Raw genomic sequence first — 23,766 nt, 5'->3', positions numbered from 1 at the left:
ACTTTGATTATCATTTCCCTAACAACTCATATCCACTTATACATAAGTACATACTAAATTTGTATGAGTCTAGATTACCTCACTTAGGATGATTTTTTTCTACCTGCATTCACTTGCTTTTAAATTGTATCATATCCTTTTTAACTGCTGAGTATTACTCCTCTGTGTTAATGTATCAGAACTGGAAACAGTCTAGGTGTCCCTCGATCAAAGAATTGATAGAGAGTGGTATAGCTGGACCAAAGGTACATCAATACTTGGTATTCATCTAGGCATTTATTATTGTCCTTTTGTAGTTCAATGAAGTGCTCTTTAGGTATTCATTACATTTATTTAAATATTTGATAAAGTTTATAATTGTTATTTTCCTGGGATTAATCTAGGTATTTCTCACTAAAGAGAACTTGCATCTGAGTGTCAAACTCAGGTGCTTATGCTTGTGCTTCAAGTACCTTAGCAACTGAGCCTTTTCTTAAGCCCGTAGAATATTTTGTTTTAGTTCACGAACTATTTTGTGCATTGTAAATTGAAAATGCAAAATAAAATGTCACACCTTACTGGATAATATTGAAATGATCTTTAATACCTATGAACTAAAGTTTTCCTCAATTTCAACACTAATAAACCATAATTGTTAATATACAGACTGCATATTACTTGTAAGTACAATAAAGTTTTACTTTCATGTGATGATTTATTATAAGTGAAGATCATTTATTTTACATATGGATGGAAAAATAAGATAAAGTAATAGAATTTATTTTAATGATAGTATGTAGTAGTGATTCTATCTCGTCCTGTCCAGTAAGAAATAAAAATCAAATCTCTACAAATCTTTCCTATGCACATATTTCCTATGACACTGAAAAAGTTTAAATTATCAATGTATGGTATATATAAACATTAGCATACCAGTGTTTACATATGTTTTCATATCACAGATATGATTTTAGACTCACAGCTATGTCACAATAACACTAGAGACACGGTTTGTGTGGCTTTCCTCTCAGTTGTTATTGTACGAGCAGCTGTTCCTTTATTCATGAACGTTCCCAAGGATTTTCCCCAGACTCATGAACCTCAAACTCTTTCTCACATAGATTACAGCATCAACCACACTAGCCTCTTTTATATGTTCTGTAGGGAGCTTCTGTAAGAATTCTGAATCAGGAAAAGAAGTGTTATGACTGATTCAGGATCTAAGAGAGAGCCTACTTCTTACTGATGCTCTTAAAGCATGGTGTCTGCTCATATTTCCTGTCTGCTGAGTATATTTGTGGTACGATGTTGATAACTGTCTAATCATGCTGAATTCCATGTCGTCAAAACTTTTAGTACTTTTTCATAACTTGAAAGTACTAAGTTGTCACAGCACACTTTAATAAACCTTCTCTTAATGCTCAGAAATCAGAATTCCCATTTCTTGCATTTATTATCTTCTAAAAATCCAAGTTGACACCTAGAATTTAGGTATTAGAATTCAAGCTCTCTACCACATACCAATAAGTACATCATATATATACATATGTGTATATATAATATATTTATAATTTGAATAGTGATATAGATGAATGATAGATATTGTATATGTGTAGCCAGATAAGGCAATAAATAAATCAATAAGAGTAAATCTTTGTCTCTGTGTTTGATAATGCTATACCACTTGGAAGAGAGAGGCTTTAAAACTGAACATCTCCATGTAAAAAATGTAAGCGGTATTATGAAAACATGTATGAAGGGATACTTACTTTTCCCCAAGTGTTAAATTTTGTTGCACAGAGAAAACCTGTAACTGAGTTTTCAATGGTCAGAATAAATTCACCCAGGAGACATAAGAAAACAACCTCCAAACGCAGAATTACATGAGCAAGAGGTATAAGGTATAAATATTTATACAAGCTCTCAAGTGCTTATAGTAGAGATTAAAATCTCAAACATTTCTGTGGCTCAAAAAAGCATTGCACTCACACCAGCTAGATTTTAATATATAATAAAAGAATTTTCATAGAAATTAAACTCAAGTTAATTTCTACCATTTTGGAATGATGGACTGGCAGGATCAGATATTCTTTTATCTAAAAATATAATTTTCCAATGAACTCTATTCTTAAAAGATAGTTTCCACATACGTTTTTCCTTAAACGTTTCAGGTCTCCAGAGGCTGGCACTGTTTAAGGAAATCAAGCATGACTTTGAGATCATGTTTCCTTGGAACACCGGTTTGAAAAGTAAACACGTAATATGTGATGAAAGGGCTGACAATAAATCTCTGAGGTAGAATACTTGTTAAAGGATTTATTGGAAGTATTTTAAGAGACGTTCTTGCTAAGACAGCATTGTTGCTCTTAATATGAAGCCAAAGACCTAAAGTCATTGTCTGGCCCATATAGAGTCTTTTAAGAATATTTTTGCAATTTTCTGCCATTCTCCTGTTACTTTTGTGTAATCTTCTTGAACTTGCCTCTGTCTTCCATTTATCTTGAACCAGTTGTATGTAGCTAAGTATAGCTATAAATATGATCAAGTTTATAAATCTAAACTGACTGAAAATGAGTATTTTTTTGTAATATTTACTTGGTTCTAGAGCATGAACTAGAAATTAGATCTTTATTTCAATGGTTTTATTTTGTGAATGCTTTCCTTGTATCTATATGTGCACTATGTGTGTACTTGATGTCCCTGGAAGTCAGAACAGGGCAATAGAAACATGAGACCTGAAGTTACTGATGGTGGAGAGCATTCATGTGGATTCTAAGAGTGAAATCCAGGTCCTGTGCTAGCACAGCAAGTACTCTCAACCACTGAATCATCTCATTTTCCCTAGTATCCAGATTTAATACATTATAGCCTGGTATTACAAAGTCCAACATCTTGGGGTATCTATGACTAGTCTGTATTTTCCATGTACCTGTGTGCAGAGGTCAGCAGACAATCTCAGGAACTGTTCCTAGAAAGTTTCCCTCCTTGTTTATTGAGACAGACTCTGAGTTGATGATTACCAAGAATAATAGACTGATTTCCCATGGAACTTCATGAATTTGCATGTATCTTCTTTACAAGTGCAGAGATTAGCAGCAAGTATTTTCTGATGGAGCTACATCTTTGTGTCCAGTTTTTATTCTCCAAAGAATCCACACCTAGCACCTTTGATCTCTTAGGGTCTAATTTCTTGAAAATACTTTTAATATTTCTAGTTTTTAGTTTTCAAGAGTCTATCATGGATTAATTCTGAAAATTATGGGCTCCAATCATGAGAAAAGCTTCCTTCTGCAACAGATCATACAAATGCAGAGACACACAGCCAAACATTATATAGAGAGTCAGAGACTTTCAAAGACTCAGCTCTGAGTGGAAATTTTCCCTCAGATTCCACCTTTCAGGGCTCGAGAACCCTGTGGAAGAGAAGGAGGTAAGAGTGTCAGAGGTTATGGAAGACACCAAAGAAACAGTCTATCTATGTAGACTTGATCAACACACATATAAGATCACAGAGACTGAGGGAGAATGTACAAGGCCTTCTCATGTCTGTATCAGATATGGTCCTAGACATGAAAGAAATAAACACATACCCCCTAACCAACTCTAACCCAAAAACTTTTTGCAATTGATAATCACTTGAATGACCTTGAAGTTCTGATAATTTTGTATTCACATCATGAGTGCTTGGATGCTTGATTTATACAGTTATTTCAGAGGCATGGATCAGAAATCTTCATACAAGGACTGTTTTAGCAACAGTTCCAATATCTCTAGTGGTTTCTACCTCATGAAATATTAATCAATTCTGAATAACATTTTCTGCCTCTCTGTTGATTATTTGGGAGGAGGATAGAGCCGTTAAATATACGACTTGACATTTCAAGTAGATATTTTAACGATTTTGTGTTTTGTTACTGTTAAAATCTCAATTAATAAATTACAAGATATGAAGTATTTCTTCATATGATTCAATTAGTTTAACTCTTGATGATCATTTTATAATTTTTTGTTTCCAAAGTGTTAACTGAAAATTACATATTTTATGAACAAGGATAGAACCTATAAGCTTGATTTGTAGATGGAAATATATACATTTACTTCATTAGATATGGTAGAAGGGGTAAAAGGAAAGAGAGGAAAGGACAGGAGACAAGGGGAAGGAAGGAGAGGAGAGGAGAATAGAAGAAAGGGGAGGGAAGGGGGAGGAGGGGAAAGGAAAGGAGAGGAGAGAAAAGGATAGAAGAAGAGAGGAGAGGAGAGAAGGAGAAGAGAGGAGAAAAGAGGAACTGAGAAACACAGAGAAGGGAAGGATAGAAAAGAGGATATGTGTAGTTTTACCAAATTGATTCAGGTCAAGAAAAAAGGCATATGGGATACCAATAACGTCAGTGTCTGAATTTTGAATCAATGATATTTAGAGGCTGAGTACTATCTTTCTTAGAAGAACTTATGTCTTTCTTGTTAAGGCCTTTAGTGGATTATTTGAAACATCACACCCCATATTGTGGAATAATGTGGTCTGTAAATCTGACTTAAATGTTAATAAGGTAATAGGCAGACTTGTTTTTTTTTTTTAATGTAACAACATGGCTCACCAAATTGACACAGAGATTAACCATCACAGAACTGACCACATGTAATGATGTAAGTTGGTTTACACTCTTTTTGTTATAACTACATTCCATGGTCTTCTGTTTAAAATCTTTATTTTTGATTTAGTGGAAGCAAAGAGTGTTTGAGATTATTTTTTTTCTTGGTTTCTCTGTGCATCTCTATGCAGCCTTCTTTAAATGTCTGAATTAAAAACAGTCATGAACCACATTCCACATTCTCTCCTTGCTGCTAATGTTTTATTCTAGGATCCTTTAGAAGTAAATACTTTTCTGTTCTATTTTACTTTACATCTTAGGGAAGCTTTGTATACTTTACTGCTATGGCTCATCTTGATGGTTTAAGTTGATGGGATTTAGAATCACAGTGAAAACACATCTCTGAGTATCATGTGGGTGTTTCCAAAAATATAGAAGTGAAAAGACTTAGCTTGGATGTGGGTGGCCATATCCTATGAGCTGAATAAAAAGGAGAATATATGCTAAGAATTGGCATTCATATCTCTGCTGTCCGACTATGGCCATATTGTGAGCTGCCTCCTGTCCTATGCACCATCGCATCTCTACTACAATGGACTACATAATCCAAATATAAATAAATGGTTCTAGTCACAGGTTTATCTACTCAGGTATTTCATTACAGCAACAGTAGGAGTAGGTAACACAATTACCTTTCATATACGAACTTATCATTTTTCTGGCCCATATCATCCAATCTCTATTTTATATCTGTCATTTGTCTTAGCTGCCTCGATCATGTCTGGTGGTTAGAATTGATAAATTGTGCCTTGCATGGCATATTACATAAAGTATACTCCTACCATTCTCTGGAGACATCTTTTTATGATTACCTTTTTCTTTATTTTGTTTTATTTTTAAGAAAGAAAATGTACTATTTTTTTCATTTAACATACCAATCCCAGTTCCCACTCCATACCCTCTCCCAGCCCCTCCACCTTCCTTCAGCCCCATCACCCATAAACTCCTCACTGCTTTGAGGAGGGTTCAAGCCTACTATATCTAAGCTGAGCAAGTTATTCATCCAAAGAGAATGGTTCACAAAAAGCCAGTACAAGCAGTAGAGATAAAACAAGGTGCAACTGCCAGTGGCCACTCATTCTGCCCCAGCCATACAACTGATGCCCACATTAAGAGGGCCTAGTTTTGTCCTATGCCGGTTCCTTCCTTGTCTGGCTAGGGTTGGCGTGCTACCATTAGCTCAGGTAAACTGTTTCAATTTATGTCCCCATAATGGTCTTGACCTCTTTGCTCATATTCTTACTCCTCCCACTCTTCAGCTGGAGTTTCGGAGCTCAGTCCAGTGCTCTGTTGCGGGTTTCTGCTTTTGTGCCCATCAGTTCCTGGATGAAGGTTCTAAGGTGACATTTAAGATGGTCATCCATCTGACAATAGGTCAAAGCCAGTTTGGGCACCCTCTTAACTATTGCTGAGGGTCTTAGCTGGGGATATCCTTGTAGATCCCTGGGAATTTCTATAGTGTCAGGTTTCTTGCTAGCCCCACAATGGCTCCCTCAATCAAAATATTTCTTTCCTTGTTCTATCTCTGTCCTTCCTCTATCTCGACCCTCCCGTTCTCTCAAGTTCGCCTACCCGCTTCCCTTCTCCCCTCCTCTTCCCCTTCTGCCCTCCCTTCTCCCTCTACCCCCATGCTCCCAATTTTTTTTTCAGGTGACCTTGTTTATTCTCCCATTCCAGGTAGATCTATGTATGCTTTTCTTAGGGTTCATCTTGCTATGCAGCATCTCTAGCATCATGCACTATGGGCTCCTTATCCTTTGCTTTATAGCTAGCATCCACTTATTATACAATGGAAAGAAAAGAAAGACTTTTCAACAAATGGTGCTGGCATAACTGGATGCCAACATATAGAAGAATACATATAGACCCTTATCTATTTCTAGGAAAAAAAACTCAAGTCCAAATGGATTAAAGACCTCAAAATAAATCTGATCACACTGAACCTGATAGAAGAGAAAGTGATAAGTGGCCTTAAATTCATGAGCATAAGGGAATACTTCCTAAATATAACACCAGTAGCACAGACACTGAGAGCAACAATAAATAAATGGGACCTCCTGAAGCTGAGAAGCTTCTGTAAAGTAAAGGACACAGTCAATAAGACATAAAGTCAGACTACTGAGTGGTAAAAGAATTTCACTAACTCCACACAGACAAAGGACTGATCTGCAAAATATATAAATAACTGAAGAAACTAGACACGAAAATTCTAAATAACCCAATTTAAAAAAAAATAGGGTACAGAACTAAACAGAGAATTCTCAATAGAAAATTCTCAAATGGCCAAAAGACACTTAAGAAAAATTTCAATATACTTAGCTATCAGGGAAATGCAAATCAAAATGACTTTGAGGTACCATCTTAAACCAGTCAGAATGACTAAGCTCAAAAACACCAATGTTAGCTTATGCTGGAAAGGATGTGCAGTAAGGGAACACTCTTCCATTGCTTGTGGGAATGTAAACTTAATCAACCAGTCTGGAAATCAGTATGGCAGTTTTTCAGAAGTTTGGGGAATCAAACTACCCCAGAAATTCCACTCTTGGGCATATACCCAAAGGATGCCAACCCATACCACAAGGACATTTGCTCAAGTTTGTTCATAGCACCATTATCAATAATAGCCAGAACACGGAAAGAATCTAAATGTCTCTCAATTGAAGAATGGATAAAGAAAATGTGGTACATTTACACAATGGAATACTACTCAGTGTTAAAAAAAAAATGACATCTTGAAATTTGCATGCAAATGAAGAGATTTAGAAACAAACATTCTGAGTGAGGTAACCCAGACCCAGAAAGATGAACATGGGTTGTAGGATTACGTTTTATTTATTCTTCTCTTCTTGTCCTTGTAAACAAGAATGTTAGCTTTGACTCCCTCAGTAGTTGGATGTATTTGATTTATACTGGGAATCAGGTTGAGTTTGTAATGTTTGCATCCTACTTCCCTGTATATATCAATACCATCCTGCACATCCACTACTCAGAAGAGCCTTAGTTGATACCCTGCCTTGTGCTGCCTCCATTCTTTCTCCTTTCTATCTAATGAAGCTTGTGAGAAAGATATAGCATGTGGCCAAATTCCATGTTACCAGATGTTCCCTGAACTTGTATAATGATATGCCAGATCATCCTTTATTTCAGAAAATAGTATGTTCTATGATTAATTGCCCAAGGATGTTACTCATGTTAGTACTTTTAACATTTCATACTTAAGTAATGTATCTACAATATTCACATGCCACATTCTTCTCCCTCCAATTCCTACACTTCCATTCCTCCCCCTTCTCAAACCCATAAATATTTTCTTTATTATTGTACTGAGTCCATTTATCATTGGTCCTATGCGAATGTGTTTAGGACTGAACATCTCAGGGTTAGATAACCTATAAGGAGTAAATTGATTATCCCTCTCCAACAAAGTCGTTGGTTGAATGTATCTCCTGATCTAGTGTTGAGGCTTTTTAAAACAGCCCTATCATGTTCTCATTTCTATTGATGTTGTCATTATGCAGGTCCTGTTTAGGAAACCATATTGTTGAGATTTCATGAGTACCTCTTCCTTGCATTGTCTCCTATGGATCTTAGAATCTTCAAAAACGAACCTTGTTCTCTGGCGTCTCTGGAGACATAGTTTTAAAAGTCATGCTGTAGATGGGCTGGTTAGGGTTGGGAACCAAACAGTCATTTATCCTCTGTATTATTCCCCATCAATTGCTTTTTATACTTTAATCTTAAAGTTTTTTTTCAATAGAAATAGTATTACATTACTCAATGGTTTCAACCCCTCCAACTGCTTTCAGCTACCCCTCCACATATTTCTGCCTTACCCAATGCAGAGTGTTAAACATGAAACTATATATACATAAGCACATAAATTGAATCATCAAGTTATTATCTGAATTTTGACCAATTGTGGATGTCTATAATGCTCACCATCTGCTAGAAAGAAAGCTTATTTAATGATGAATAAGAGCTACACTGGGATGGATTACTATGTTTCATCTTAAAATATGTTAGCCAAGATAACACAAGTTGTTCCTAAAATTCTGTGAGTAGGCTGTTACATCTTTAGAGTCCAGGCTTTTGTTTGTTCTGAGAACTCACCTTTTAAAAAGACAGTTTTCAAACTGCATTGGTATTTTTATTGCTGTTAGAAAAAAATAAGCACCATTCTTGACAGCATCTTTAGTCTATAACAGAAGAAAAAGCATCTTTATTTTCTATAACCAACTTAAAAATATAACTTCAGCAATATGAGTATGTTGTTTAATTATTCTACTTGGTATATCATAAAAGAAGGGGAAATAATGAAACAAATGAGATGGTAAAGATATTTACTGGGATGGGGGGCATCTTGATGAATAAAGTGCTTGACATGCAAGAACGAAGCTCTGAGTTTCAGTTCCAGAAGTCACGCAAAGCTGAGTATGATACCACACATGAAAAATGAATAATTTAAGTGCTCCTATGGTCACAAGGGCAGTGGAAACAGGAGAATATGGCAATCCTTGTTGACTAGCGAGCTTGGCAGTAGCATATGGAATGAATAACAAAGAATACTCTGACTCAAAAAAGATCAAAAGCAAAGACATATACCTGAGGTTGTCCTGTGATGTTTATGTGTGCACCATGAAAAAGGTACTACACACACAGAAAGGGAGAGAGGGAATGAGAGAATATTTATTGATGATCCTCTATTAATGATCACTTATTTCATTTTTCATGTGTGAGGTTTTTATTCTCCCTAAGTCAGATCACATAATATCTGCACGCTACACTCCAGATTTTAAACGGAATAAGCACCAGTTCTTTATTTTTATTTACAGTTGGTATTGGCCATCAAATCAATTGTATTTTTCTACATTTTAAAGACCATTACCTTGGTAGCTCATCACTCCCATGCAGTTTCATTATACTTCTGTGGTTTCCCTTGATTTTCTCCAGGTTTATGATCCAGAAATTCATTCTCTCCAAAACTCTTTAGCTGAGGATTGTTTTTTCATTATATTCAGTGAGTAAGGCTAAGTTGAAATGGAAGCTTGTATTGTTGATTGTGTTTTTAATGGCATTACTATTAGATTGATAGCATTGACTAAATGACCCACAGTGCGGTAAGCTAAGAAAAATGTTGAAAACCAATACCTGTTTTCTAGGAAGTTATATCCTTTAAAACACGGTAAACCCCTTCTGCCCACATATGCCCTACACTACATTAATTTAGCTTATTTAGTTGTAAAACAAGACATAGAAGAGTTAATAGTCACTCAAAAGTGCCCTTGCACATTAGATTTACTGAACAGCATCTCTTCATTGAAACAGTTCCTGTACTTTTCCAGGAAGCCATATCCATTACCAGGTTACAGCATTTTTTTCTTCTTTTAAGATAAGGCTCAGGATAAGATAAGGTTTATGTAAGGCAGGTATGTTCAAGATCAATAAAGAATATTTGGCCTTTTATTTTAAACACCAGGCACAAATAATTTTCTACCAACTTCTTTTTCATAACAACAAAGGTAGGCAATGACAATATTTGTAGAGTTCGGAAATAAATCATCTGGTCAAGGCAGAAAAAATTTCCACAAGACAAATCTTTGACTGTCATTCTAGAGTTAGTGTTTAACTCATAGACAGGACCAGAAGTAGGACACAAACGGTAATGACCAAGGTTGCCATATTTACTGTGTTAGCTGACTTGCTGAGGTAATATAGAATTTTAAATTAAGGGCATTTTATTCTGTAAGATACATAATTGGATATATCTTTAATTTAAAATACTTGGTACTACTAATTAGAATGTAAATTTATAGAACAATACTTTAGATATTATATTAGCTTATTAGTGCAGAATGTTTACAAAAAGGACTAAAATGTGCAAGAAATTAATTATCGTACATTATTGAACGGTAAAATTTAAAAAGAAAAGGTGATAAAGTTAACCTTTTTTAGAGGATCATGACTGAGATTCTATTTCTTCTCCTCTGCTTCTGTAGGTGTATGGATATCTTTTGTTCTCTACGTCTTATTGATTTCTTTCTAATCAACTCCCTCTCATTTCGTTATGCATGTAAACAGGTCCAAATTTCCCATTTGGTAAGACTACAAGTATTTGTATATGAAAGGTACACCTTAGTCCAACAGGATAGTGACTTTCTAGAGCAACTCAAATTAAAGCCATAATCTAAGTTACTCAGGGTTAGAGTGACCCATATCATTGGGAAGGCATGTATGCAATTAAATTCATATCAAGGACTCAAGAAATAAGTCCTCCCTTAAAATAAGGTATTTAACATTTGAGAATCATAGAAATTAAGCTAGCTGATTAGAAATTTTAACATAATAAAATTATAAACAAAATTAAAACAGTGAGACAAAACCAGTTTGTAGTCATAAAATCAACAGAGACAATGCTAGTCCTGGGCTTCCCTGTTTGATGACTTTGAATTTTTTATTGTTTTTATTGAGCTATATATTTTTCTCCACGCTCCTCCATACTCTTGCTTTCCCTTCTATCCTCTCCCATGGTTTTCTTGTTTCAAATTTACTCAGGAGATCTTTGTTTTTTTGGTACTTCCCATGCACTTTAGATTCATATATGTCTCTCTTACGGTCCTCTTTGTTTTCGAGGTTCTGTGAGTTTGTGAATAGTAGGCTAGTTTTCCTTTCTTTTATGTCTAAAAGTCACTTATGAGTAAATACATCTTATATTTGTCGTTCTGTGTCTGGGTTACCTCATTCAATATGGTGTTTTCTAAATCTATCCATTTGCCCGGAAATTTAAAGTTGTTTTTATGTTTTCTGCTGTATAGTACTCCATTGTGGAAATGTACATTTTCCTTATTCATTCTTTGGTCAAGAGGCATTTGAGTTGTTTCCAGATTCTGACTATGACAAACAGTGCTGCTACGAACATCGTTGTGCACATGTCCTTTTGGTATGATTGAGCATCCTGAGATTCCATCTTACACCTGTAAGAATGGTCAAGATCAAAAACCCTAATGACAGCTTAAGCTGGAGAGCATGTGTGTAAAGGGAACTCTCCTTCATTGCTGAAGGGAATGCAAAGTGGTACAGCCTCTTTAGATATCAATATGGCAATTTGTCAGAAAATTAGAAAACAACCTACCTCAAGACCCAGCAATACCACTTTTGGGTGTATACCCAAAGGAGACTTTGAATTCTTGAATGCAACAGAGCCCCCACCTGTGGTGTTCAGTTTCTCCTGCCAGATCCATGCTCAACCAAAGGAAATATGCTTTTCTCTAATTTTATACAGGGTGAGGTTTCAGTAATCAAATAAAAGAGAAAGGTGCACAGAGAAGCCAAGAAAAGAATGAAACAAAATGGCTATTTCTAAAAAACAGAAACAGATTTATCTAATCAAGAAGAGGTTTAAAGGTATGTTTTACTTTTATATATATCTATATCTATTTATTTCCATGTTGAAGTCTCCCAGTCTCCCACCTACTTATTTGGAATTATCTATCTATCTATCTATCTATCTATCTATCTATCTATCTATCTATCTATCTACCTATCTATCATCTAATTTTTGTGTTTGTGTGTGTGTATCTGTGTGTCTGTTTGTGTCTCGGCATGTTTATATAATACCTGGGAAGAATAATTCACCTCACAAGAGTGGAAAGGTGATTCCAGTTCTCAGAAAATATTATTTCTATTATTCTCTTGTCCATCTACATCTCACTATGACTACTTTACTAGAAGCATGAATGATAAAAACCCAACGTTTGTTCAATTTTGAGGGTACAAGCATGTTTACAAAGTTGTACTTTCTATAAGAGCTATGAGAAGACACTCAACAGTTACATAGACTTGATTGATAAATACAATTTGATATTTTCAGAAACTTGTGATTGGTTCTAGTACCTAAACTTATCATACAATGAGAATATTCTACAAGGAAGTTTTCAACATTTAGTCAAAACCAGATGTATATGTGTGCATGCCCTAATGTGGGTACACACACACGAGTACAGACAATTGTGGAAGCCATGTGTCAGATACCTAATAATGACAAGCATTTGTGAGCCACGTGATGCAGGTGCTAAGAACCAAATTCTGGTCCTTTGGATGTTCAAAACGTGCTCTTAAATATTGAGCCATCTCTCTAGATCTACAGAAGAAAATAAATCTTAATGATGAGACTTGGAAGGTTTTACAGCACGTTTTAATTCACTATCAGTTACTCTGGCTTTAATCAGCTCTAGTACCTCCATAAACCCCTGAACTCACTACCATTTAAATTTAGTATTTACAATATTAAGCTCATTTAAAATATTCCAGAGGAAGTAAAACTGTGAAGATTTGTACCATGAAGAGAAAATGTCGATATATGTATTTAATAGCTGAAAGTATACTTAACAGAGATCAGAAGTTGTGAAGCTATATATCAATAGGAAATTCTGCAGAAACTTGATAGTACATCTGATCATTAAGCACTGTTGAAAATTGACAAATAATGCCTAATATCTGATGATTATGTCTTACCTTAAGTCTGTAATGTGGTGGTAATGCTGTACACCTCAGCAGTAACTTGCCTAGCATGAAGCCTTGAGGTTGATACTAAGTACCAAATCAGAATGAACCAGACCAGACCAGACCAGACCAAACCAAACTAAACACCCTGTTATGGAAGCTAATGAGAAAGTGTCTGTTAAGTTGCTTTAAAAATATATTCTATAGCTTATCTGTAATTCATGATAACTTTTAAGGGCATTAAATCCAGCTAATTCTATAAATCAAAAAGGAATAAAACCACACTATTGACTATACTTTGCTAAGCAACTTAACAGTTTCTCATTCTTTTGCCTATCACAGGATCTTTGGGTTTGGTTTGGTCTTGTCTGGTTTATAACATTTAGACTCAGCCAGAGGGTCTTTATTACTTGTGGTCCTCCTAGAGCTGAAAAGAGAAGTGGACACAAGCCCACATTCCTAAGTCAGAAGTTTTCTTCAATTATAATCACTTCTAAATAAAAATTTAGTTTCCTTCAAGGGATTCTTACTGGGACAACAAACTACTCTTTACATGCTCTCTAGGGTAGACTGAATGTTTAAAAATGTATGGCCAACACAACAGTACTCAACAGTGTAATTTGGGGTCCCTTATCTCATAATGTCATGTCAAAATACTTTTGTTTCCATATTAGTATATTTTTATTTTTATTATATATATTTTTCTTCACTTTTTTACCCCATAAGATCTGTACATAATATATTTGATAACCTCCAATTTTGTATTTTTATTGGATTTCTGAGTGGTGATTTAGGGTCTCTGATTCTTGTGCCTTCTTTTGGGCTCTTTTCCTACTATTCATTTGTTTTTGTCCAATTATGATGTGTTAGGTTTTTCTAATTATATTTTATTATATTATAATATATTTATTTTATTATTATCCATAGAAGCTTGTCTATTTTCTAGTGAGAAACAGAAAGGGGGTGATTCCAGATGGGAATTAGGTGGGCAAAAGCTGGGAAGAGTAGAGAGGGTAACCACAGTCAGAATATATGATGTGAGATTAAAAAAAAAAATCTGTTTTCAACAAAAGGAAATAGAAAAGTCATACACAACCAAAGTAATTATTCATTACTTAGCAATCTTATCTAATACAAATGTGCATGTTTTTGCTTTATTATTCATAAATACATTTTGTTTTGCAAATCTGGCCTATAATATGGCATTGGCAGTACCTCTTCAATTCACAATCTTGTTTCATCTCTTTATCTTAAGATAAGCCTATTTTTCTCCACCCTAAACACATTTCAAAAATATTCTGCTAAAGGCAGGAAGTCTTCCCCCTTAATACCTTCAAATGTTTTCTTTTTTTTAATTCAGATTTTCTTCTTGTTTGTAGGTAAGCCAACAAAAGAAATTAGAAAATGAGTTTTAAATATTAAACACAAAGTGTCACCTCAAGGTATATAAACTATTCATTAGGTTATAACTTAAGTAATAAAATAATTGAAAAGACTACAAACTAGTTTTATTTTGGGGGCTAAGAAAACAGATAGGTGTTTAAACGTACTTGCTACTTCACAGAAGACCCAGGTTCATTTCCCAGAACCCATATAATACCTCACAACTATCTGCAATTCCAGTTCTAGGAGGTTTAAAACCCTCATTTGACCCCTGTGGGCATTGTACACATGTGGTACATGTATAGACACACAAATTAATGAGGGGACTCCTATTTCCCTTGCAGTCTGTTGGTTACCAGAATACAAGGGAAAATGGGGCAGAAACTGACTTTGCAAGACTTTGCAAGGTCTGTGATTACAGTGAACACAGCTTTCCAGAAGACTGCTTTAGTGTTGCAGCTCAGTTTTATTCCAGAAGGAGAAGGGATATATAGTATTGCTTCAGCAGCTGGGGCATCACCTAATTTGTGCTTTGGCATCACATAACTATCATAAAAGCTACTCGAGTACAATGCCTCGTTACCATATGTGGCTTGGTTCTATTGTCAAGCTCCTAACACAATGTTTAATAATCTAATTTGGCAGGAGAGGGAGAAATTTCCAAAGAATTGTGTGATAGGTCGCACCTAACGTAAGTCAGACATCCAGGCTCAGGAATGTTCCCCAAATAGGGTCAGGCAGAGAGGAGGAAGCCCCTGTGTGAGAAGTGGAGTCCTCCATTTTTTTTTTTTTTTTTGAGCTTGGAGAGAGTTCTCCAGAGAAGGTGGACTGCAACATTTAACCAGAAGGACCTCGCAACAGGGAAAAACTCATACACATAAAGTAAAAATAATTAAAAACAAGCTTTAGTTTTCATGGGAGATATTGAAATCTTAAAATATCCTGCATTACCCTGATGATTTTTATCTATCAGTTGGTTTTCTTTGTTAACTCATGGTTATCTTTGGTCCAAATGAATAAAAGGTAAGGTTTTATTAAATTGAATGCAGATGCTGATATTAGATATATGTGCTTTGCAATATGATGAATGTATCACCTACATATAGCTCTCAAATATTTTAACTATAAAATTTGAAAGCATTTTCGTAACTATTTTAAAAAAATAAGCCTTGGCCTTATGTGTACCAGTCTGGCAAACAAGCTGAGATTATTCCCATGTGCTGGGAGCTGTCAGGCCATAGTGGTCATGGGAATATTCTGTTTTCTTGTCAGTTATGAGGACATATGAGGGACACTTCATCATTTATATAAAATCCTTAAAATTCTGATTCAATCAAGTTCTCAGGGTTTCCGCTGGGAAGCTTTGAGTCTGTGTCTGGCCTCTCCCCTCTTCGAAAAACCCACACAATTTTGTAAATAGCACAAAGGCATCCATGTCAGGGACCATCTGGCTGTTCAATTTTAGGAAGATCTAAAGCTGACCCAATGATTCATTTTGTACATAAAGAAACAGATTCTTTTTGGATGAATGAAATTGTTTTTTTTCTCTGCAGTAAGGCTTACAATTCTGCAATCATCTTCAGTAGAGATTTCTACATATTTGCATGAAAAGAAAATTCAACAACAATGTTGGTACAGAGTTTGGTAGGGTCATTCTTGTTTTTGTAATGATGATAGCCATAAATGTTATTATTATGGTGACTACTGAAATAATTGATTTATGACAAAAAATCTTTCCTAATAATATATCTGTAAGAATGGAAACTTTAATTCATTCTGCCACACATTATAAATATGGGATCTGGGATGCCAAAGAGGAGGAGATTTGGACTTTTAAGATTGAAAAGTTCTATGTTGGATGAAAGAGATCTATAGGGATAGAAAATGCTTCATTATATTCCTGGTCTTAGCAATAGTTCTATGATGGGTAAGTTTTTCATTTTTTTCTGGTTTCATTCTATTGGTCCTAAGCATAATCCCTTTGTGTGACTCTAAATAATTCAACATTTTGGCTCCTAATAAATGATGTTTCCCACTTCTATTTCCTGAACTCACATTATCCAGTAATACCTTTGGTTTAAATTTGCTATTCTTTAGTATCTCTTAATATTATTTGCAGCACCTCAGTCTGTTATTTAGCTTCCCTTTGCTACCACAAGCTTTTGTATCAGGTATGGTCAGACTTATTTAATGAGGATAATAATACATTTTTATACAGAAGTAGAATCATATGAAGCAATTCATGACTCTTTTGTTAATAGTCTTTGGACATTATAGGTTGTATCTGCCAACAGCCAGCTGCCTTTGTAATTTTCACTAAGAAAAATAATACCCAATAAAACTGATGACTACAATAATTAAAAACCAATAAATAGCAGTACATTTTTTAAATATAACAATTACAAACAAAAATCTGACTCTGTTCTATAATTAACTAACATTTGGCAGTTTGTTGCTTTCTTTGTTTTCATTGCCTGGTTTTCTAAGTCAGTAATATCTTCTGAAGTATCATACTTAAAATTTTATAAGATTTCCTTGCCTTGTGTGTATGTTTTTCTCTGACCCTATTCATGATAATAAGTAAATTATATTGAAAATATTCTGTCTTTTTGCTGTGCCTTATACTTACAAAATCACTGTTCATTATAGGAAATTGACACTACACAAATCTATTCCTAATAAAATGCATAGTGTATCCTGCCTATTCTCTGAAGATAGAGATTGATGGCTGGTGAAGGGAACTAAGACATCAAGGATCTGTTCACTGCCACCAGACATTTACAAAAATTGTTAATGACTCTAAATTCACTTAATAAGAGTGTGTTTAAGATTAGAGTAATTTTGATACGTGTCACAGATTAACAGGAAAATAAGATGTTTATATTTTATCTTTCCAAGGTTTGAGCCTGAACTGTCCCTGTAACATCTTGTGGTTGGTGGAACATAAGGAAAGTGATGCAGTGATAAGGTTTGGATAGCATTTCAAAGCTTTTGCAGCTTCAGTTCTTATGTTAGAACAGCTAAATTACAATTCAAAGAATCCTGACCCAGACATCCAAGGAAAAAAGACAATGCTCCAAAGGAGTCCACAAGCCAGTCAGACACACAAACAGAGAAGACAAGTGGCCCACTTTTGCCCTTCATACTGACAGATGACTGTAGAGATGACTGACATCCAAGTGAAACCATTAGAATTATCCAGCTAATCTAGGATAGATTAATTGAAGAAGAATCACATACTATACATTTAATATTATATTTTTGGAATAGTACATTATGCAGAAAAGAAAATTCATATAGACATGTAAAAACCAGTGCATAAAACTTGAGACATTTCTCTAAATAATTTGCATACCTTTAAAGTGTTTTCTATAGTAACTTATCAATGGACGCTTCCTGAAATTTGTAGTAGGGATTACCATAATATCAGATGTACCATAACCAAAGTCAAATGATGATTTCATAACTCAGTCAGCTATCCTTGCGCAGCGTTCACACATTTATATAAACCATGACAAATCGACCTCTTAATTTTCAAAAGATTATTCAAACCTATAAACATAGTTGAGCAAAGCCACTAAAATGAGCTAGAGACTAAGAAAATCAGATATTGGCAGGCACATTTTGACATTTAATAGTTATTATTTGTAGTTGAATAGTATAGGTCTAAATATTAATAATTTTATTTCCACTCATTTCAAATCTCTATTTCTTAGATACAACTCTCAGTCTACTCAGTATTCTCTTCTGCTGTTTGTTTTTGCCTCTCCAAACAGAGCAAATAATACAGAATGAAGTTAAAGTTTTAGATGTTTCATTCTTGAGTTCCTACCAAGTGTAGAAAGAATTTAATGATATATCATCATTCTGGTCACATACTTAACTTTTCTCCTTATCCCAATATATGACCTTAGATTTAATTAATTTCCATCATTAAATCATCATTATGATATAAATATTCTTCAAAGTAAAGCCATACATGAAACTCTTGTCACCATTTTTCACTTTTCTCTTTTAAGTTAATAGTTGTTTCCATTATTCACTTTCTTAGCCTTCAGTTTCCTGTCTACTAATTTATAACAAAATCTCCTTTAGAGATGTAAGACTTGTCACAAAATGATGAAACACAACTGGGAATGAATGCTTTCATTTCATTTCATTTTTTATATAGTTTGTGACTTGTAGCTTTCCATCTGGAATGTTTTCTCCTGACAACCACTTTTCTGATTCCCAAGTTGTCTTCTTTCCTTGGTCTAATGCCTTTCTTGTGAGCTTGCCTTATATTAAAAGGACAAATAACAGCAGAACCTCCCTGTTTTGATCACAGGAATGACCTGCGTGCAGTTTCATGATGGCAACATCTTAGGACAGGCACAGCATAGCCTGAAAGCATTGATTGCTTTAGGCATGAGACTGAGTGAGCTTTGTTAAAACGTATGCCTATACAAGGTACTCCTTTGGTTTGCTTTCTTAAAACAATGTTAGAAACTAGACATTGCTTTTTTGGGGACTAATGAAAGTATTGTTTTAAGGTGTGGTAGCTTTTGGTATTGATATTTTCTTATCTGTTAATCTATACATAGCTTTCAGAAAAAGAAATTTGGAAAAATGTGTTCTAATACTTCCCAATAGTATAATGTGATGTACATATTATTTAAGTTATGTTTATGGTCTTTATGATGGACTTTTTGGGTTTGAACACATCTTTCTTCAGGTCTAGAAAAATATATTTATTTGCATAATTACTAAAATTTTACTAGCTCTTTCATGTTAGAATTATTTTGAATCACTTTGTGGGCTTGTTCTCTAATGCTTTTATTTCTTGTTTTAAATTTTATATTTAGTGTGTGTGTGTGTGGTTATGGGTTCCTGTGTGATGCAACTTGTATAAAAGTAAGAAGGCACTTTGATGAAGCCAGTTTCTTCCTTTCACTGGGTGAGACCTGGAGTCCTAACTCTGGTTGTCCACATGGCAAAAAGTGTGTTTATCTCAGGGTCACATCACTCCTGTCTGACTTTCCAGATCTTATAGTTCCTAAAAATTGTTTCCTTTACTTTTAATATAATATAATTAAATAATTTTCCCATTACATTTCCTCTCTCTAAACCCCCTGATATACCTCTCTTTGTTCTCTTTCAAACTCATGTTCCCTTTTATCTTTACCTTTTATTAGGTAGCTCTAAGTATATGCATTCCAAATATAGCCCAATAGATCGGTATTATAATATTTGTATGTATATTTTCAGACTAACAATTAGGTACTGTATAACAATGATTTTCCTTTCTCTGGGGAAGACAGCTTTTACTGTTCTTGGCATTCCTTAGTTGCCTGATATTATTTGTGTAGGACTGAGGTCATATTTTCTATTTTGCCATCTACTTTTGTATGGTTTTTGCTGATTTCCTTGAAAAGAAGACTTGAATTTTTTTTCATATGTGAATCTCACAATTTTTTTATTTTTTTTTTTTACAAAGTCCACAGATGTGTTCTTTTTTACGTGGATTTTATCTTGATACTCAAAAGCTTCTGGTGTAAAATTGAAATGAGACACAAGCTGCTAGTTGCCTCTAACATTGTTTTGGCTGTGAATAATGATGTTCCTTTCTTTTTTGTAGCTGAATTTTTTTTACTTAAATATTCCAGAATATTTTAATCTTATCCATATGGGCATTACCATTCAAAAGTAACCTTTTTGCATTATATTCTATTTCTATTGTCTGAGAATTTGTTTTCTTTCTGGAAACAATTTTAGAGTCAAATATATGGTAGAAATAGTAGTTACTCTTATTACAAATTCATTCCTTGTTATCATTTTATTTCCATTTTCAAATATTTATGTAATGTATGACATAGTATCTTAATTCCTTGGTATAATCCTAAGAAAATACTCTGTGATTTATCAAATAATAAAAAAACTTGAGCATCAATTTTATAGTTTACTGAAATAACAAAGCTAGTAATCCTAAGCACCATGGTCTAAAAACCAGGCTTTCTCACCCCAATTGTAATTCCCTTAAGCACCATGCAGTACTGAATCATAAGAAAAAAAACTCTCACTATTTTATATACAACTCTCTGGTTTTTTTCAGTTCACTGCTCTGACTTTTCTTTGAATCATAGAATTTCATTATGTTGGGTTCAAAACTATAAACCAAAGCCTTCTAACAGGTTCAAATCAAGCTTTTCTAACTGACAAGTTTACCCATCTTATAAAAGAACCCCAAGAGTACAAATGTTTTGGGTTAAACCACTGTAGATTAGACTTCTCTTGTATGCTTTACAGAACTTGAAACATTAAAATTGATCAATCATCTCCAGAGACTTGAGTTCTGGGATACAAGAGCATCTACAATCCCATCAACTAGGGCTCTTTAAATAATGTAGTGGTGGGCCTATCATGGTATGGGGGAAAAGAACCAAATTGCTTACTGATTTCTGAGAAGAGGAGTTACTCAATCTGTGAAATAAAGTAAGAGCTTTTAAATGCTTTGTACTCTAGCCAGAGTTCCGCTATTGTCTTCATTATTTATGAATTACTGTATTCCTCATATTCTTTTTTCAATTTTATAAATCAGCACCCTTCTAATCATCTTTTAATTATTTTGTTCTATACATGCATAGATTTATGCTGTTTGAGTTTTCTCTTGGTTTGTTTTCAAGAATCTTAAAAATATAACAAACTAATACCTTTGTAGTCAGAATTTTTTTGCTTACTGTTAGAATCCTGTGCTTTGTAGGAAAACTACCTAAATAGATCTTTTAGAATCAGATAATTTTAATGGAGCCTGAGTTATTTTGTAGCTATAGTTTAAGGAAAATCAAATACTGAAGCACATTGAGATATTTAGGCTGTACTAATGTTTAGACAGGGTTAATTTCAAATTAGTGAATCAAAGGCTCATATAAAGCAATCCAACTTTGGGACTTGGAAATCAGTCAATTAAAAAAAGAGAAAAGCCTATTTTAGAAAACTATTTGTGGTAACCAAATAATGTTCAACTATTTGTGGTAACTAAATACTGTTCACTTGATCAATATTTTCCAGTGTCTACAAAGCAAAAAGCCCTTAAATGACTATAGTTGCAAGCAAAAATATTGCAAATATGTTGATAAACTTGCTTGAAATTTTGAAATACATTGCTCTGACATTCTTGAAAGAAAATTACCTGCAAACCAGAAGGTAGAAAACAGGATATAACCACTCAATATTAGCTCCTCTACAGCCCAGTTATCTGTATCTAAATATAACATTTCCATTCTCTACAAGATAATCTTCTAAGACAGGTTTAAAAAGTCACTATCTTCCAGACATCCCCTATGCCTCTGAAAAATATCTAAACATAGGTTTTTCTCACTGTTGGAGGACAAGCAAGTCAGAATGAACATATAAGAAGCCTATTGAACTCTGAGAGCATGGAAGCATTTTTCTCATTTTTAAGTGACTCTTTGGACCTGCACATAATTCTCTCCTAGATAGGATTCAGAACTAAAAGTAAATAAAAAGAAAAGAAAGGAAAAGAAAAGAAAGGAAAAGAAAAAAGAAACAGTTTGTCTATTGAGCCCATCATGCAGAGTATTGATGGGGCCAGGTTTTGAAAGGGATCTTAAATTGCATTTGTTTGTGGCAATGGAAAATCATCATCTTTCTTGTCAAGTTGTTCGCATCTTTTGATAATACTGAGGATGATATGTTCTTTGAGTATTTCTCATGGCACTTAACCTACTCTGAAAGCAAACTCTAATTCCCTGAGGAGAGCTTCCATTACTAAGTTATCCAATATTCATTTTCCTCTAAGTGCAACCTCCAAAGATAAAGTCCAGTTTAAATAATAAATTCTTCTTAATCATCCCACCCAACAATGACTGGAAATGACTCCAGAGAACAAAAGAGTAGGCTGATCAACATGGAATAAAGCTTTATATCTAATTTGAAAGTGATTTTCCTCATTGTAGGCAAACATGTGTAAGCATAGAATTCATTGAAATTGGCTGCACAAGAAGCACAGTGTAAAATTAAAAACATTAAAAATTTTAAACAAATTTATAAGTTTATATTAAGTTTTGCAAAAGATTTTATTAGTGAGATTTACATAACATCAATGTATATCCTGGTTGTATGGATCTTTTTGTTTGATTGCTTGTTTGTTTGCTTTTAGAGATGAGTCACATAATACAAATTGCATTTTGTAGGTAGATAATAGAGTTTGGGAAATTAACTGATTTTGTTGACATTGCAAAAAACCCAGAAGTGTCCATTTATTCAAAAATAAACATGCTCTGTCTAGAAGAATTCCAGGGAGTGATGATATATGAATTACTTTAGTTTCCTAATTCTTCATTGATCAAGAAACTCAGCAGTAACTGCTTGCAATGACACTGTGTAATACCATCAACTACCACTGAAACAAAAGGGAAAAGAATAACTCATGATTACAATAACGCAGTCTTTTCATGACGCTCTATGCTTGATTATTGCATTTTCAGCTTACACAAAACTCATGGATTTGGCAAGGGATAATTTGATGCCTCAGCAGAATCTGTCAACCAGTGAGGGAAGTCTTACAGGCTCATAAGCAACTTTCACATTTAAACAGTTTCACACAGTAAATTATTGAGTCATCCATAGTCAATATAGATAAATCTGAATTAGTGCCTCCCGATATTTTGCTCAAACATATAGCACTGGCATACTTTCTTGAAATGTTTATTCAGTTTACAACCAACATATGGTTCTTCATAGTCACACTTTAAGCCTGCAGACAAAACCTTTTCTGTCAACAGAAATTCTCAGGTAATAGTCACCAACTTTTTTTAAAATTGTATCATAGAAGGTAATAGAGAATATTAAAGACACTTGCCAGAGACATTTTAAAAGTTTAATTCTACTTTTAACATAACTTTAATATAAGTTATGAAAATTTTCAAAACTTAACAAATGACAATAAACTGAAAGATCAAATTGGATATTCTATTCATGATCACTAAAACTGTTCTTTTTAAATATCTTTTAGTGTGGTTATATAAATGTTTGGTCTCAATCAATAATAAGCGTGGATTTTTATTTAATTTGGTTCTGTTTTTCACAGTTTGAGCAATGAAAGGAAAGATCTTTACTCTCAACTCTGCTAATTATATAATTCCATTCTTTTCCTTATAGATTTTAAGAATGAGAGTGGAAGGGAGGTTTTAGTTCTTGGTTATAACTTTTCTAATTGGTGGTGGTCCAATAAGTAATGCTTTTACAAAGATAGGGA

The sequence above is a fragment of the Chionomys nivalis genome, chromosome 10, assembly GCF_950005125.1.
Source record: "Chionomys nivalis chromosome 10, mChiNiv1.1, whole genome shotgun sequence".
NCBI lineage: Eukaryota > Metazoa > Chordata > Mammalia > Rodentia > Cricetidae > Chionomys > Chionomys nivalis.
This window is presented reverse-complemented; position numbering follows the sequence as displayed.